General features: G+C 42.0%; 1 long non-coding RNA gene across 2 annotated transcripts; it reads right to left on the bottom strand.

Moving 5' to 3' along the window:
* Nucleotides 1–6,693: 6,693 nt before the first annotated feature.
* LOC107196667 lies at nt 6,694–13,242 on the bottom strand. 2 transcript variants are annotated; one of them, XR_001518094.2, is made up of 3 exons: nt 13,190–13,242; nt 9,220–9,307; nt 6,694–7,143 (listed from the first exon to the last, which is right to left on the bottom strand). It is a non-coding gene; the product is annotated as an uncharacterized LOC107196667 (long non-coding RNA). The 2 variants fall into 2 exon arrangements; XR_003043871.1 differs by lacking the exon at nt 13,190–13,242 and adding an exon at nt 10,916–11,034.
* Between the last annotated feature and the right edge of the window lie 5,175 nt (nt 13,243–18,417).

Below are 18,417 nucleotides of genomic sequence, written 5' to 3'. Positions count from 1 at the left end.
TATTGAACACCTGCTACATGTCAGGCATGGTGGTGGAATTAGAAACCCACCTGTAGCAAAAGATTGACAGTTCCTGCCATAAATGTTGCCATAGTTGGGAGAATTTTGAAAACTTATGTTATTTGGTTATGGTCATGACATAATTTGATCACCATGGAAAGGGGTAAACAGAAAGAGAATGTAATGGTTGTGAGAGAAAATAAATGGGAGAGCTGCACTTTGATCTTAAGAACATTTTGAGGATATTTCAGTAAGAACCTGGGGTGGCAGGTGAGGAATCGGCTCCAAAAGGAATCTAAACCTATCAAGCAATATGCCATTTCAAAATGCAGTGCTAGCTTCTGGTATGTTAAATTCAGATCAACAAATCTCTAAGAATATAGTGATGCTTTGTATTGTGGGTCATCAGCAATTTTTTATTTTTTCATTTTCAGCAGACGCAGCTGACAGAAGATGACCAGCAGGGACCTGGCTGGAAAAATGCAGAATGATTTAGGATCACTCCAGTTCCTAAGGGCTGTAAGTTAGGACTAGGGCTAAGCAGTAAGAATAGAACAGTTGCCCAGTTGATGGTGTTGTGGCCTTTCTCTACATTACAAAGAACAACTGCAAATTTTCTAAGACCAAATGCCTCACTGATATGTTCAATTGGCTTTTTCTTCAGTTTTATTCTGCTTACTCCAAGACAGAGCACAGGGCCATTGACTTATATAACCTGGAAAGGTCTAATGGAATTCATTAGGCTGACACTGGGGACGAGCTGGCTAAGTAAGTTCTTGAACTTGTGTCACCTTCTCACAAGGGCAGGGCTTATTTTTCTTGCCATGAAATTAGGACATTGGCAGAGAAGGTAATGAACAATGTAAATGCCAAGATGTGGCTGCTCTCTGAGATTTTTCATCTCTCCCTCAGAAAGTAAAGTGAACAGACATGGCTCTGCTTTATTTCGTCCTGTCCTCTTCCCTTATGGGAAGAAAAGTCTTTTAGTATAATCATGTATCAAAATTAAGCTCTTTAGATTAGTAGGTATTAGCAAGAGAAAGTTGGACATGTTTGGCAGGTGCCTCATTCTGAGGGATGCAAGGATCTACTATTATCTTCCCAAGATGCAGCAACCTGAGACCAAAGGGGCACAAAATAGCCTGGGCTTGGCCATATGGCAGAGCAGCTGGATGGAACCAGAGCCTTGGGAAGTGGAGTGGGAGGTCAAGGAGAAGGGAGAGGAGGAGGAAGGGAGAGAAGCTTGGGAAGGGCTGTCTGGGCTCCAACCCAAAGTATAATGTTTGTCTATTATACTGCTGGTCAACATCCCAGATGATAGTAACTGGTTCTGAGGGAGACTTGGGCCTCTCTGGCATGGAGTTGGTCCTTCATGCTCTTTTCACTCTGCAGGGTATCATGACCCCCAGTTATACAAATTTCATAATATGAAGTCTTCTCAGCCTCCAGGTCTTTACATATACTATTCCTCTACCCCTGATTCTCTTCCTCTGTATCGATAGCCATTTAGTTTTCCTCAAGACTCAATTTTAACTTTTTCTCCTCTTGAGAGGTTTTCCTAACCTCTACAGACAGTTAAGCTGCTTGTTATAAGCTGCCAACATACCTCATATTCACTGCTTAGATATCTCTAAAGTCATTTGTCTGATTGTCTCCTTCACTCAATTGTAAACTGCTCAAAGACAGACTGGGTCTTGTTAATCTTGCATCGACTAGCTAGGTCGCTAGCACAGTGCTTGGTACCTTATAGATATTTAATTAGTATTTAGTAAACGAGAAAAATCAAAAACAAAGGACAAACTTTTGTGAGGCAAAAGTGCTACCCACTTGGGGATCTGTACCCAGTGTAGAGGGTTCTGAAGGGGCTTAAAAGTCATACATTCCATGGTGTCCTGTGAAATTTGGGACAAATGCAAACTGTCTTGCTGAACCTAAGAAGATCATAGAGGGCCAATGCTCCCTTCTAAGGAGCCCCAAGGAGGGAAGATCATCATGAACTGCTATCATTGAGCCCCTCAGACTACCCAGGAAATCTTATCATCCATTCACAATTTACAGTTTTAAAGAGTTGTGTGCTCTTTTCTAATAGTCAGTCTTCTACCTGTCAATTTAAAGAGGGCCAGCAAACAGTGAAGATGATTCTTCCTGGTCTAATTAAAGATATTCCCATAAATGTCTGCAGATTAAATGACCCATGAGTCTAGACTCCCATGAAAGTCACTATTGGAAAGTCATGTCAAGTGCTACCTTTTACGAATGGTACTCTTTTCATAGATGATCTTTTCTCCAGTGCATTGTGCATTAATTTTTAAATGGTTCTTGATATTTGAGTAGAAGTGATGTAATCATTTGCAGAGAAAGGTACCATCTTTATGTTTCATCTTTGATCTAAGTGATATGAATTAGAATTATTATTCTACCCAAAAGAGACATACAGCGATAATATAAATAATCTTTATCTATAAAGCTTTTTTCACATTTCAAAATATTGTGATATGTAGTATTTCATTGATAAACTCACACAGTCCTATGAAGGTAGCCAGGCCAGCGGACTGAAATGTTAAGATAGGGGAACTGGACTCAGAAGAAGGGTAAGGGACCTATCCAAAAGTACAAGGCAGCAAGTGGCAAATTTAGTCTCTAGGTTCCAAAACCCTAATAAAACTTTACCCGGTTTTTGCCTAAAGTAGAAACGCTGAAATTTCCAGATAAGATTAAAACATAGAACAGGGATCTAATTCGCTGCACCAAATATCACAGGCACATGGCTGGTTTGCACTTGCCCTGCTCCTTGAAGTGAGGTGTAGCCGAGTGACTTGCTTGGGGGGTTGAAGTTTTAAGGTCTAGTTAAGACGGTCTTTTCCCAACTGCCACAGCAACCAGCTCCACTTAGGTAGTGGCTGTTCCATCAGCCTGGGTCCCACAGTGAAGACGGCAAGGAGTAGAGGCCTCAGCTGATCCACAGTGGACCCAGGCAAGGAATAAAATTCTGTGGAATTTTCTTGAGGTGTATTCTTACTACGGCACAACCTGACTTACCCTGCCTGATATACTAAATATTCAAGAGCCCTATTGAAATGACCAAAGAACTATAAAAATAGGAAGAAATCGCATCTTTCCGTAAGCTAAGGTAGAGTACCATTCATAAGCCATAAGTTTTGAGGAATTTCAGCAAGATAAAATGAGTTTTAGGAAGGATAACAAGGGATGACTCGGTATTCCTTGTTTAAATAAATCAGTATGCTAGAAATGTATACTTCTTCATGCTAAATAAGGACATGGTGAGGAGTCTCCCCTAACCATCACCCCAAAATAATAATACTGTCCAAGTTTATATTGGTTTTGCAGAGGCAAGTGCTTTAACAGTTGCTGGTGGGGCATGCTCTGAGAAGCACTAGCTCTGTTCCAGAATACACCATTTCGTTCTCCCTAAGATACCCCACAGAAGGCGCACACACTAAGAGCAAACTAGAGCTCACCTCCCAGGTAGAGGTAGTGGTGTGTGGTGACTCAAAAACTACGTGCTGAATCTGATAGAGTGTTGAATGACAGGCACACAGACCCCGCTACTTTCCAACCAGCATTCATATGGCCCCTGAATGAAAGACTCTATCTCCTGAAGCAAAGCTTTGAAGCATGAAAGCAGAAATGTTTTTGGCATATTGCCAATGGCTTTTAAATCACAGAGAATAAAAACAGAAATGACACTGTGATATGATATGCACGTTCTGGGTAAAAATGATGTCAGAGTGAAATGGAGCATATTCAGACTGATAGAGTATGCCCACCACACAGGGAGCATGTGTGGAGGGGGAGGAGGCAGAGGGGTTAGGTGGTAGGTAGTATCAGGTCATGGAAAGACATACAAGAGTCCCAAACCAGAAAACCAGGAACTAATTCCTATCTCCTGCTTTTAGCAGCTGAGTTACCTTGGCTGAGATTCTTGTTAAAGCTAAGAAGAAAAATGAAGTTCAGGTTCTTGACCAATGAAGATACTACCTACTATTAATCAGCACTGTGAAGGCAAAACTAAGTCACATGTGTGTAGAAGCACTTTGTCAATTATGAAGCTCTGGTGCAAGTGGTAACTGTTTATCTTTGGGCAGGTGTGAGTGTTATAAATTCTGTTCTTAAATAGTTAAAAGCTGCCTCCTCTATCTTCCTCAGCCTCCTAGTTCAGTTCTTGATATTTTTTAGTTGGCATATGTTAGATATCTATTGAATAATTAGGAAGAGGGATAAAGGCATGGAGGGAGGGAATCCTTATTTTGCCTAAAGGGATCACGCAGAATTAGTCTAATTCCTCTCCCAGCTAAATATCTATTCACTCAAAAATGTGTTCCCATTTTATTCCAGAAAGGATATGAGGGAGCTTACAAGGAAGACTAAAACACAACAAAAGAACACAAATTTTAAATGGTGCAGAAGGAAAAAAAATACAAGGAAAGGGACAGGAATGAGTTGGGGGGAGGGGGTGTCTTCAGCCTGGTTATAGTGACCCACCAACTGGTTCTAAGTTTTGCAGCTTCCAATACATGAAAAGAAGCATGGAGATCTATACAATTCCCAACATCCAAGAGGCAAAACACAAACCCATCCTTCAAGAGAAGCGCTGATCTTCTTGGTGAAGAAATTTCCCAAGAGGATACCGGGGAAGGAAAGCATGACACCATCAGCATTGCTCTTTAATGGGCAGAAAGAGAAGCTTCCTAGGGCTTGGTTCCTAGGACCCCAACAGAGGCCGAAGGCATCAAATTGAGAAGTAATTCAGTAAAGCTAACTTTGCATGCATTGGGGCAGGGCAGCCCCCTTCTTGGGTCTCTTTGATGTAGTATGACTCAAGGATATGCGATAGATTATCTGGAGGAGAGAATAATCAGCATATCCTTTAAGCCATGGTCCCTAAACATCATTCAAGTCCCTACAAATGCTTAGCTCTGCCAAGGAGTATGTAAAACCAAAATTGTTTAAATGATCATAAACACAATACTATGTGACCAAGAACTCTGGGTGCGACTTGGAGGAAGAGGATGGAATTGTGAAGACAAAACTCAACTTGCTTATCAGAGCTAAAATCAAAACCACAAGAGAGAGTGTTCTGTCCTGTGAAAGGGACCACTTGACTGAAATCCCTCTGAGGCTGATGGAGTTAAGGGTACTCTCTCCACCTTTATTTCTGCAGTGGAGTTTTACCCATGGAATAAAGATAAAAGAGAAAAAGCCTAAAATTAGAAACATGCAGAGTTGAATATTCTGAAATACAGATTATTTGCAAGTATATGACATTTTCTCAGAAAAGCTAATGCATAGATTCCTTACCTTTCCAGAAGAGGTGACACACGGACAAGCCCTCAGGGGAATGTACCAGGGCTGGCCAATGCAGCCAGGTTTTTCGTGACATGGTTGGCTCACGACATTGATGGACTGGCCCTCCCTTGTGCATGGCTTTCCTGCTTATCGTAAGGCTTCCTCGGTGGGCCAAGGACAGGTGTTTTCATGATTGTCTGATGAGAAGTGAAACTGAAGTTCGTAAAGATCAGATCAGCTGTCATTAATGGGAATCATGGGCGAGACAGCCGGAAAAGAAGCCTCAAAACTCATTGCCAGAGAGAGGAATTGGACAGAGGAAGAACTGGAAGCACCATCTCTTGGAGAAGACATAGAGAAGGAAAAAAAAAAGAATAATAGTAAAAACGACTACTAGTAAGTTACTGAGCATGTTTTCTCTTGTAAGCACGGAGTTAACTCCTCTTTGTGAATGACCTGAATTAACGCCAAAATCACCTCTAGGAGGCAGATGCTCTTATTCTCTCCACTTTACAGAGGATGCAGTTGAAGTGGAGAGGAATTATGGAACGCTTCAGAAGCTAGGTGAGGGATGTAGGAAGGACTGATAGTGCCGTGACTTTCCTCCGGGGAGCATGGCATCTCTCAGCAGAGAACTACAAAACTCACCGAGAGAGGATTTGTAGGAGCTCTTCAGAGAGATGGCAAGCTTCACTCCTCCAAGTAAGTCAGATTTAGCTTCTGGTTGGCCTTTGAATATTTATTCTCCAGGCTACACATTCTCAACCAAGATAATATCAACTCCAAAAGGGCAAAAAAAAAATTGTTTCTTGGGATCTGTAGTGGTTTAATAGTATCCCCCAAAATTCATATCCACTTGGAATCTCAGAATGATTCTATTTGGAAATAGGGTCTTTGCAGATCTGATTAAGGTAAAGCATGAGATAAGATCATACTGGATGAGGCTATGCCTTGAATCCAATGAGTGTCCTCATAAAAGGCAGAAAAGGAGAGACAGACACAGAATGAAGGCTACGTGAAGACTGAGGTGGAGACTGGAGTTACACAGCCACAAGCCAGGGAATGCCTGGGGCCACCAGAGCTAGAAGAAGCAAAGAAGGATCCTCCTCCAGAGCTTTTAGGAGGCGCACAGCCCTGTCAGTGCTTTAATTTTGGACTTCTAGTCTCCAAATCCGTAAGAGAATAAATTTGTGTTGTTTTAAGTTACCCAGTTTGTGGTTCTTTCTAAGGCAGTCCTAGGAAATGATGACAGAGGATGAAAATCATTCTTTTTATGTATCAAGCATAGATATATATGTGTATATATATACATATATACACAGTAAGCACATAAACAGATATATCTGTGGTATTAAGTTCTCACAGAAGAAGGAGATTAGGAAAAAATGTCTTAAAACACTCTTTATTGGGCTGTAATAAATAAAAGTTTGAGAAACGCTGCTATGGGCTGTGAAGATTGTGACGGAGGCTGGCAGGGGCACATAGGGGCACAGGGAGAATATTTACTCAAAGGCTACTTTCTACTGCTGTTACAATTGCTCTTCTTGTTCTTGGCAATTAAACTAAGTATTTCCAATTGTTTCTGCTTTCATTCTGGCCCAGATGCAGTTATCACAACCTCCAGAAAAAAATTGTTCTGCTATCTACTTGCAATAGGATGTGTCCCAAAATGAGGCTGAACAACCACCTGCAACGTGCCAGTTTTCAGTTTTGTGCCTCCTTATCACACATTCTTTTGTTGTCACGAGAGTTGTAAGGCAATGCTGGTGTTTCTGCACTCTTCCACTCTTCCATGGGATCCTCGGAATTGCCAGCTTTATCTTACGACTTAGATATCTGTGGGAAGATGAAAGGTAGTTGATTATTTCTCCATTGTATTTGCTCTTTTCCTAGTATATGTCTAGTATAGCTAAAAGGAAGTTGTGTATCGTGGCTCATTATATTGACCTTCAATGAAAGCCATGGAATTAGATCATAGTCCTATAAAAACTATTCAGGGAGTTGCCCATTCTGTCCTGACATGGGTCTCAGACAAAGAGACGCTGGAGACAGCTGGTATAGCTCCAACTTTGCCTGGGATATTGACAGAAACCATCTGGCTATCAATGAAAAATGGAGGTCTCAAAGGAATTCCCAAAAGATAAATAACCCTGAGTATTTAATGTGTTTGATTTAAGTCTCCAAATTCGTCATAGTGAATCTCAGGGAATATGATGATGTTGGCCTGATAGATTTTGAGAGCAGGCATTACCACTTCTATTGCAGGAGAATCTTAATTATCATGACTCTGCTGGAATGTTTCACTTTAACCAGAACTGTTTCTGGGTGCGTGTAGAGTTACAGGAGGTTACATATGACTTTCCCACTCATAGCAGAGTGTTGGCTGAGAACAATAGAACAAGACCACCTATGTAGGATGTGCTAAGAAATATGAAGCAGGTGTTAAAGTTCTTTACTCGTCACATTGGGGTAGGCTGGAGGATTTGTCACAGAGATTGGTTAGTGGGAAGTTTTTTTAGAAAACTACTTGATGGGCTGTGGCATTTCTGCTCTCTTCCCAGTGGAAAGTGGGAAGGGTGTGGGAAGCTGTTTGCATCCTAACCCACATGAGATGGGTTTCAGGTCCCAGAGAGCTTGATAGGTATACTCTGGTGCTTGAAGGACAGAGTCTGGAGCTGATCTGTCTGTACCTGAAACTGTCAAAATGTGAGCAGCTGGCTGGCCAGAGGGGCCACTGGTGGCAGAGTGAAGAGGGCTGCATTGAAACCGTCCTGCGCTTGAAGAGTATGGAGGGGTAAAGATGCACATATGCTTCCCGGGTGTTAGCGATGGATAGCTCAGAAGGGAAGAGGGCTCGAGCCATCTGAAGGAACAAGGTGATCCCACCAGAAGAGGTGTGGAGGGAGCCACTGAGGGTCAGAGACTGTCCTGGGAAAGTGCCACAGCAAGGAGCAGAAGCAGAAGGGCCCCAGAAGGAGGTCTCTGAAGAACCCAAGAAAGAGCCCTGTAAGTATTTATCCACTGGCCCTGCCCGGGGGGAACCAATGGAGACTACAGGATGCTGTGATAATCTACAATGGTATTTTTCTGCATCTTACTCTCCCTCCCTTTCTAGCCCTAAACCAGAAGGAGCCAGAGCGACAGAGTAGAGGAGAAAAAGTAGAAGAATGAGGAATAGTGAAAAATCCAACCGCACCCCCTTTTCCCACTGCTAATCTCCCGCCTGTGGGAGAGGAGAGGCTTTAAACTGGACAAAAGATTGAAGTTCGCTTTTAACACGACTGGGCTTATTAATGCCTGGAAAATAGACAATGTGTTAACGCCTGAGAGTGATTGGAAAAGCCATGAGAGCTGCCCAAAGTTTCATCCAGGAGCAGGAAAAGACAAGTCAGCAGAGACGTTTAGAGAAAAAGTAAAGTCTTGTTTATTCGATGAGCTGGTCACATGATGCCTTTTGGAACAGAACTGCATCTCAAGGTTTATCAGTTTAAGGTAGCTGATAAAAATGTATTGTTAAATAATAAGTGAATTAACCTCTTTGCAATACAGGCAATATTATTCAGCTGCCTCAATAGGTTTAGAACAAAAGCAGAACTTTAGTAAACAAAAATATTATTTATATGTGACTTCATAATTGATGCACATTACAAGGGTATAGATGACTGTAAGAAACCCTAAGCAAGCTCAGTGTGCAAATATATTCAAAGTTCTCACAACTCCTAATGTTTTACTTCTTAATTCCAGAAGGCGCCAAGGCCTTGGGTGATTTAGGTCTATGTGCTATCACCTAGAGAGACCCAAGGATACTTGGAAGAGGCCATGATTTCCCTTTCAGCCCTGAAATTATTTTAAAGAACCATTCTGCTCCTCCTCTGACCTGGGAGGGTCCTCCATCCTCCTCCAGATGCTTACCTTCTGGGATGCTCCCACCCAACTAGGGGTGTGATCTATTCTCTACTTGCAACATCCTGGTTTTAGAAGCAGATGGGTGCCAGGAACTCTGCAAAGACACAGGGCACAATGAACAACAAGGGCTAACTTTTTGGGATTAAGTGAACATCTCATTCTGCTGAATATCCTTTAGCTATTTCAACTGGTCAAAGAGTGTTTTCCATCCTGATTTGATCCTCCAATAGCTCTTTTGCAAGTCATAGTATCCCAATACCTCCCTAGAGAATATCTGTGCCTTAGAGTCCAAATGCTCTATGTTGCAAATGGACTCAAGCTACTTTGGTCATCCAAGATTCTCGGGTTTATTGTCTTGGCCAAACCAAAAAATTTAGAGGGAAGGAGTAAGCTACTCTCCCCAAACCTATCAGGTTTTTATGAAAGCAAATCTCAGACCAGTATGTACAGATGCCATATGTATAGATATCAATTAAACAAACTCTTACTGGTAAGTAGGCACAAAGCAGATCATAGAACCGCTTTTGATTTTTAGTGTTTCATTGCGCGGAACATTAACCAGGGGCAGGTGCCACAGTATTCCAGAGGCAGGATTCTGCTGCCTTTGTTGTCCAAGGACCACAACCAGAACCATCCCACTCTGTGGCTCCACACAGGCCCATTCAAGTATCAAACCTCAAGTGCCATTCCCAGGAGAACGAGCTATTGGGTGGCAACTGTCTCTAAAATATTAGAGCCAGTCCACATATCTGGGGAACCTCTCACTTCACTAAGAAGAGCCTATTTCCAACATCTATTATGCGGATTAACAAGACATAAAATTCATTCATGAAGCCCCATTTCTGACATTCATTATGTTAATTAATAAAGTCTCTGGTAGTGATTAAGATGTAGACAACTTAAATGCTGTAGCAGCTGCCTTTTGGGTATGACCTTTCTGATTAAATGCTGGCTGATCACCTCTGGGGTGCGAATTGTTCATTAGGACAAGTGACAGTCCCTAGAGAGTAGCTCAGACTAACACACACACACACACATTCTCTCCTTCTCACATATATCTATGCTGAAGCAATTTAAAGCAAATTACAGACATCATAACAATATACAAATAGGAAAGAATATCTGCCCAAAGTAACTCTTTTGGTATTAATATAATTGACTTTCATGACATTAGGTTGAAAACTAATTTTAATAACATAAAAATTATGAAATATGTTGATTTTATTCTTACAAAACTTAACTTTTTTATTTTTTAATTTGGGAAGCATAAAAAGCATAAATTAATTTAAAATCAGCCACTATATAGAACTTACGTTAACTTCTAGATTTTTTTCTACATGCTCACACATAGACACACTTTAGTTTATAAAATTGGGTAATCCTGAATATTTTACCATAAATGTTTTCATTTGTCATTAAATATTTTTTTAAAAACTTGGATTCGATGGCTACATATTATTGCGTCTTATAGACACACTATAATGTTAAACAAATCCCCTATGATTGGTTATTATTTTAGGTCTTTTACTCAGTAAACAAAGACCTATTATTTTAGGTCTTTTACTCAATAAACAACTTTTTACCTACTGCTCAGCAGGACCCAGGTGGCAACACACTTAAAAATTTAAGCACATTTTACAAAGGCAGCATTTACAAAGTCAAGGGTAGGATTTAGAAAAAGCAGCCGTGAATAGTACACTACCTGGTGGCTTAAAATGCTAGGGAGCTGTCACCTGATGACGAGTTAGTGCACACCAGAAACAGAGAGAGATCTGGAGAGGGCTGCAGACAGGAGCTTCAGCCCGCAGTAGGGGTTACAGCCAATTCACAATGACCTGGCAGTGAGGCAGCCGCAGGAAAAAACCGTGACCTCGCTCCAAGTGGCTCCCATTGGCTCCCATTGGCCAAACCGAGCCAGAAGCCAGAGGAGAAGGAAACCCATTGATGTAGTGTATTGGAACAGCTTCCTGTCATGGAGCAGGGTAAAGGATGGAGAGTGAGTCAGGAGGGCTAATGTGCCACAATCATGAGAAATATTTTTCATTTTCATGCAAAAGTCCACCAGAACTTACGTGTTTAAAGAAACATAAGTATGTAATAAATAACTTCAAAATTAAAAAACACTATCAGTGAGCACAGTAAAGGGCGGGGGTGGAGGGGAGTGAGTTTTCTTCAGGACAGGTTTAAACGACCCAGCTGCCTGATTTTCTGATGGATAAAGCTACACCTGAATTCAGGTGCAGGACTGAGCAAGCCCCATGGCGCTGGCGGGTAGGAAGTCCTGACGTTTGGGAGATTCTCATATGTCTGGATGGATCAGTGAGGGAAAGTTTATTTCGGGAGGCTTCTCATAATAACAGCTCCCATTTTTCCAATCCGCACTACCTTCTAGGCTCTGTGTTTAGTGTCTCATTCACATTATCTCATTTAACACTCACAACAAGACTCGAAGTGAATATTATTAGCCTACTTTTTACAGAGAAGAAATTGAAGCTTGGAGAAGTTTGGTGATGTGGCTAGGATCATCCACCTGCTAAGTGCTGGGGCCAGGATTTGTACCAGATTTGAATCTACCAGAATCCAGGGCCAGTCGATTTAGCCACCCCAAAAGATTGCTTCTACCATCATCTGTCCCACCCAGAACTACTTCATGAAAGAATAAACAATAGAAACATGATGAATAAAGATTGAACCATACAAGGTAATGTCCGTCAAGAATTAAAGGAACAAGAAAACTATCTGAGGGTGCTGCCCAGGTTATGCTATCATCTTGAAAAATTAATAATAACAATAATAATAGCAATAAGCATTCAGCACTTTTAGAGGCCCTAAGGCATCAAATTACTATTCTGAAAAATGTAAAAGGCAAGAATAAGCATTTAGTCTACTTTTCCAGTATGAATTACATTTCAGGGTAACCAAACAGTTGATCAGTAAGTTATTCTTTATAGATAAATTGTAGATAATATGTGCAGAAGGAATGATAAAATTAGACATAACACTTTACAACACCTAATGAAACAATGAATCTAGACAACAGTCATTGTTGGATGCTAAATTATTGAATTGATGAGAAAATTTATAATGGATGGATCAGGTCGACAACTCTCGAATCCACTGATCATCTTAGCATCACGCAAAAATTGAGAAAATGGGACATCGTGTGTGTCGATGTGAGACATAGGAAGTATAGAGCAAACTCTACGAATTGTTCTTGCCAAACTAATTGAACCTGAATCTAATTGAGTCTTTAGACATAACTATTAGTCTATAGAAAATATGGGAGACAGCAGGATAGAAAATCAAGTTAAATACCGTGAGAAGCAACTGGCCACATCCAGAATGCAGGAAATTCTGCAGAAGAAATGACTATATTAACTCCACGAATGAATAGCATGACAGAGAGGCTGGAGGGGAACTGTGTTAGATTAAAAGAGAATTAAGAGAGCAACTGCTGCAAATTTTCTCAATTGACAGCCTTTTGAAAGCATTATCTTCTCTACGAAAACCTTTTTCCAAGGTGACCTAGCATACCTCAAAGCAGAACTCAACGCTTCATCCCATCCTGCAGCAACAAACACCTTCTACGGCAAGAGCGAGCAATATAACCTTTACCAAAGATTTTGTTGATGTGCAGGAGGAAAGATTTCACACCCCTCTAACCCCCATCCAACACATGCCTTCTCCTCAAAATCTTTCCCCTTAGCTGCCCCTGTTCAGTCTCTAGTTTTTTCCTAGCATCCCAGAAAGCCAAAGGTTATTATCCCAAGGAAGTCTTTGCTTTCAGCAAACAAAAGAATGTTTATCCACAACCATTCAATGGGAAAGTTGTAAATTACAAGTAATTTTTTTCTCTTTTAGTTTTTCCTGTCACACAAGCTAATGCCTCCAATTCCTTAGGCTGCTACACAAACAACATAATTCCACTTCCCTCGCTTTCCTAGACAAACATTTGAATTTATTCCAATTTACTTACATCTATCTTCATGTATGGAACCTAGAATCAAATGTAAAATCCTGGTTTGAGCTAAAAAAAAAAAAAAAAAATTAGAAAAGGGCCCTAATCTCTGTTATTCTAATAATTTTACTGACGTGGCCCGCAACCCCAAAACCTTTTATAGAAATCACTTTTTACTAATTATTTATGTTGAAATTCCCAGCCACAAAATTCTTTTTTTTTTTCACACATTTCTTTTGAACCATATCTTTCCCCCATCCTATCCTTGTGGCGTTTTCAGACTCATGGGTCGAGATCTACAGGTTGTCCCGATAAAATAGAATTTTCACAAATTAGTCCATCTTTTTGATCTATCAACATTTTGGGCACCCTGATTCTACTACCCAATATTTCTATATTCCTAACCTCTCAGCATCACATCTGAAAATTTGAGGCATATGCCATCTAGAAATTGCTAACTAGGGCAGAACTGCTGGTAGGACACTATAGTCTGCCCTACAAATCTCTCTCCAACTTAACTTTTCTCCATTAATTGGCAAACCTAATGAGTCCTTACTGATCACTCCATTTTTTTCTAAATGTCCCTAAGTAAGATAGTTGAGTATTCTTTGACTTTTCCAAGGATTGCACCGTGCTCTTGTCCTATAGTGTCTGTATATTTTATGTACTGAACATCCATGCTGGCAATATATTAAAGTGTTACATATAAAGAGGGACAATATACATGGTAGATATTGTAGATTTGAGTATTGACTATTATAACAATTGTTCTGGCAAAAGGCTATGAAGTATCTTATTCTTTAAAAACTATATTATGATAATTTTCCAACAGATGGAAAGGCATCATGAGGAAGTAGTGGCTCTGCTGAAAATGGTGTTAGCTCATGCTGCATACAGAATGCTTGTGCCCTCCCAAAAATTCTGTGTCGTAACCCTAATCCCCACTGTGAAGGTATTTGGAGCTGGGGCCTTTGGGAGGTACACTTAAGTCATGAAGGTAGAGCCCACACGAAGGAAATTAGCACCCTTATAAAAGCGACCCCAGAGAGCTCCTGTCCCCTTCCAGCATGTGAGGACACCGCGAGAAGAAGGCCACCTATAAACCAGGAAGCGATTCTTCTTCACCAGACATCGAATCTGCTGGCACCTTAATCTTGAGTGCCCAGACTCCAGAACCGTGAGACTGAATGTTTTCTGTTTGCAAGCCACCTACTCTATGCTGTTTTGTTAGAGCAGCCCAAAGGACCAAGACAACTCACCTGCAGTCAGCAGGATGGCACCGATTCTCTACAATTTCTCATGGATTATTGACACCAGCTTCAGATAGTTCTAGCTCTTGAATCTGCAGACATAATTCACTGGGGCCTGATCATCACTATTTCCTTACCTCTATTTGGTTGTAATTCCCTTGTCACACACTCTTTGTTCTACTCTTTCCAGTGTGAAGCCCACACCCTTAAGAGAGGGAGGATGGAAGAACAGATTGGAGTCATTCTGCCTCCTTTGTCAACAGCCTCGGGGCCAAGCTGTGGGCACATCACTGTCTCCTTCTTTTATGCAAATTGGGAACCTTTCTCTCAAGCTTCCTGTCCCACCCTCCTCCCAAGTGTGGTCCAGTGTTCTTTGCCCATTGTCCTGGGCTTCCTCTCTGATCCCATTTCACTGATAACTGCCATTGATTAACTTCTGGTCTCACACTTGTCTCCCGCTGCTTGTTCTATCAATTTAACATGATTATCAAGCTCTTCTTCCTTCTTTAAATCAAAGATTTCTTTTATTGGGTCCATTTTCCTTTCCTCATGACATTTAAGTATAAAGTTTTTCTGAGTCAGTTTCCTGTTCTGAAAAAAAACTGCCATTCGGTCAGTCAGAGCGGCTCCCCAGCTGGCCTGTTACTCGTCCCGTGTAGCCTCCTTTCTCCTGTCACTTTGAAATCTTCCCCTGAGGCGAAGCTGTCACTGCACCTGGTGGACAATGTGCACTGAGAAACCCACGATTCCCCTCTCTTCGCTCTAAAACGCTCATTGATTTTTCTCCACAGAGACAATAAAGCATTTCTACCATAAGATCCTTGATGCTTTTTTTTTTCTTTTCTTTCTTTGTTTTATTTTGTTTTGTTTTGTTAAGTCATTTTCGATTTGTCACTTCCTTGGAGAAATTATTTCTCTCCAAACTCACTCTTTCTAGATTTTCTGTCCACACACCCAAAGCCACAAAGTGCATCCTGAGGACTCCAGCCATGCCCTCCTTCCCTTCCTGGGAAACCCCATACTCCACCACCAGGACCAAGCCCCACCTATGGGTGTCACCCATGGTGCTTAAAAAATTTAAGTTAAAATAAAATACAGATGTGGTTCCAGTCTCCTGACAGTATCTTGACTGCTATGCATTGTATGGGGTATTATATTAAATGCCATTATTTCGTCCTTTTCAGATGAGATCCTTTGATGGCTTTGAAGGTCAGGCAAGGTGAGTGAACACCAAGGCCCATGTTTTCTACAGGCTGGATTTCATTGTAGATTGAAAAAGCTACAGATCTGGATGACCGCCACATTCTTGAGTAACCTTTACTTGTAACTGAAACAAAAGGATTAGATAAGTCAAGGGTTAGAAATGGTTTTTAACACAGAAAAAAAAATCTTGTTCAGAGTAGCTCTATGGCTCCCCCGCAAAACACATGAGTTCCTGTTAGATGGATTCTTTCACTGTGATTTCAGCTTTGCGGTCTAACCTACTGCTTCTGCTAGATTCATTTAGAGATGGGCTGGTCTGTCCTGGAAGCTTGTTCCCAGTTAACAGGAGAAACACAACGGAACTTTCTCTGAGAAGACAATTGCCTAGACATATTTGGCCTTGCTATTTTTTTTTTTTTGGATAAACATTTACTAAGCCACAAAGCAACTGGCACCAGTAAGTCTGCATCAGAAGGGCTCAAGGAATAGTTTCTGCTTTGTGCCAGAAAAAAGCAAATACCTTGTATGTTATCTCTCTAGTGATGAGAAGAGCAGACACCTGATGGAGACAGCCCTACAATGGAGCCGTCCCTCTCCGTCATCTCAGCCCATCCTTATCCCTGTGTTCAAAGGACTCCTCAGCCAGGGCTCCAGCCCTAAAATAAACATGTTACATAGCCTGTCCCTTATGTGCTAGCATTGGCCTTGGGATGAGGTTGGGGTTGAGCCAACTCAGCATATATTTTCTTTATAGCTTAAACCTGAGCTAAAATTAGACCAGAGACAAAGAATGGCACATGGTAGGGAGGAATCCTCCTCCCTAATCCTGCCCAGAAGCGATGACACCAGAAAGTGTATGAACAACACAAGGTGCATCTCGAGAGAGGGCAGCTCCAGCAGCCGACGGAGACTGACCCTTTGCCATGGACATCAGCAACCCGCTGTGGCTCTCACAGCCTCAGCAGGGGTGAGGAGCCACTTAATGAAGTCTCAGGGACCAAGGAACAGAGGACTCCTCCGAAGGCAGGAGAGAAGCTCATAGGCAGAAGATTAGAGGTGGCAAAAGCAGTGACAGTTCAGTGAAGGAGCTCACGTGGGACACGCCCTGGGACACCCAGAGAAGGCTCCACTGACTCTAAGTGAAGACCAGGGTGACATGTCTTGTAAGATACAAGATGGGACTGGATATTTTTCCCCTTATGGAGAGGGTATGCTAGGTCCCAAAGATGAAGGGGAAACTCTAAGCCTAACGAGAGGACTATGAGAAGAAAAAGAGAGAGAAGTTAGGGAATGAGATACAATCATCACAGGGAAGGTGTACGCTGCCCCCATCCCTTATACGGCAAATGCACTAGAGCAGGCAAGGAAGATGCAAAACAGAAGCGTAATTCTCTACTCCTGCCTCGCCTCTGCAGCAGCCTTCCCCATCATTCAGCCTTGGGCATTGACCTGAACTCTTGCAGGAAAACAATGGATGAGATCTCCATCAGAGAGAGTCAAGTGACTCTTCATTCCAGGTAATGCAGGCAGTGCATGGGCTTCTGGGAGGAATCAAATGGATCATTCAGCAGAGAGCAGAACTGACCACTGGAAACTCTCCCACCTAAGAGAACCATGAAACTGATTCCCCTCCCCCGCCGCACCCCCCTGCTGCTCCCAGTATCACAGAAAACAGCCAGAGACCCCTGGTCACTCCTCCTTCAAGCTCTGGTGTACTCTCTTGGGTATTCATATTCTTGCTGAAAAATTGCATAAACCAAGATTTCACTAAAATAATCAATCAGTAGTTATTCCAGTATACACAGCTGGAAAAGCCAAGATTTCATCACAGTGCAAACCACGCCTGCCTGCCGTGAGCATGTGCAGAGGCGCGAGAAAGCCAGCCCTCCTTGGAAGCCCCTGATCATTACTATGGGAACCCGTCAGACGCCAGGAGGCTGGGAGGACAGCTTGATTACTTGCAATCTCTGACAGTTCTGACTGGGAAATTGAGGACACAGTAACTGGGTGTCATTCAGACAATAATCTGCTCCTTCTGTTAAGACACAGCGAGGGGTCTGCCTGTGCCTACAGCAGGAGAGCTGTAATTAACACAATGCCGAACCGCGGCTGGGCGTGCTATTTTGGATTTCATATTTTCTCGGAGAGTTTTACAACTACAAAGACGAAATGCCACCCTGCTTGAATCGTGGCTGTATTTAAGGTACTTAAGGCCCTGTGACACGCCACAGTCCTAATTCCACTTCTCACATTGAAGAGAGTAGCAAGCCAAAACCTGAGGGTTTACAATGCATGTAGCTACAGAAGCCTTGTGTATTGATTCCAGAGGACTGCCTAAGAAGTACCACAAACTGGATGGCTTAAATAACAGAAATTTATTGCCTCTCACAGTTCTGGAAGCTAGAAGTCCAAGATCAAGATGCTGGCAGGACTGGTTCTTTCTAAGAACTGTGAGGGAGAACCTTTTCCACGCCTCTCACCTAGCTTCTGGTAGTTTGCTGGCAATCTGACGGTCCCTTGGCTCGTAGATGAATCATCTCAGTCTCTGCCTTCTTCACATGGCATTCTCCCTATGCGTGTGTATCTATCTCTGTGTCCAAATGTCCCTTTTTTATAAGGACACAGTCATTTTGGATTAAGGCCGACTCTAATGACCTCATCTTAGGCTCATCATCTGCAGAGAGCCTACTTCCAATAAAAGTCACTTTCACAGATACTGGGGGTTAGGACTGTAACATCTTTTGTGGGGACACAATTCAACCCATAACACCTCGGGTCCAAATCTCAGGTGGA

Source organism: Pteropus alecto, unplaced genomic scaffold (genome assembly GCF_000325575.1).
Source record: "Pteropus alecto unplaced genomic scaffold, ASM32557v1 scaffold111, whole genome shotgun sequence".
In the NCBI taxonomy this organism is placed as follows: domain Eukaryota; kingdom Metazoa; phylum Chordata; class Mammalia; order Chiroptera; family Pteropodidae; genus Pteropus; species Pteropus alecto.
The sequence above is the reverse complement of the archived record's forward strand: the minus strand, read 5'-3'. Positions and strand labels throughout refer to the sequence as shown.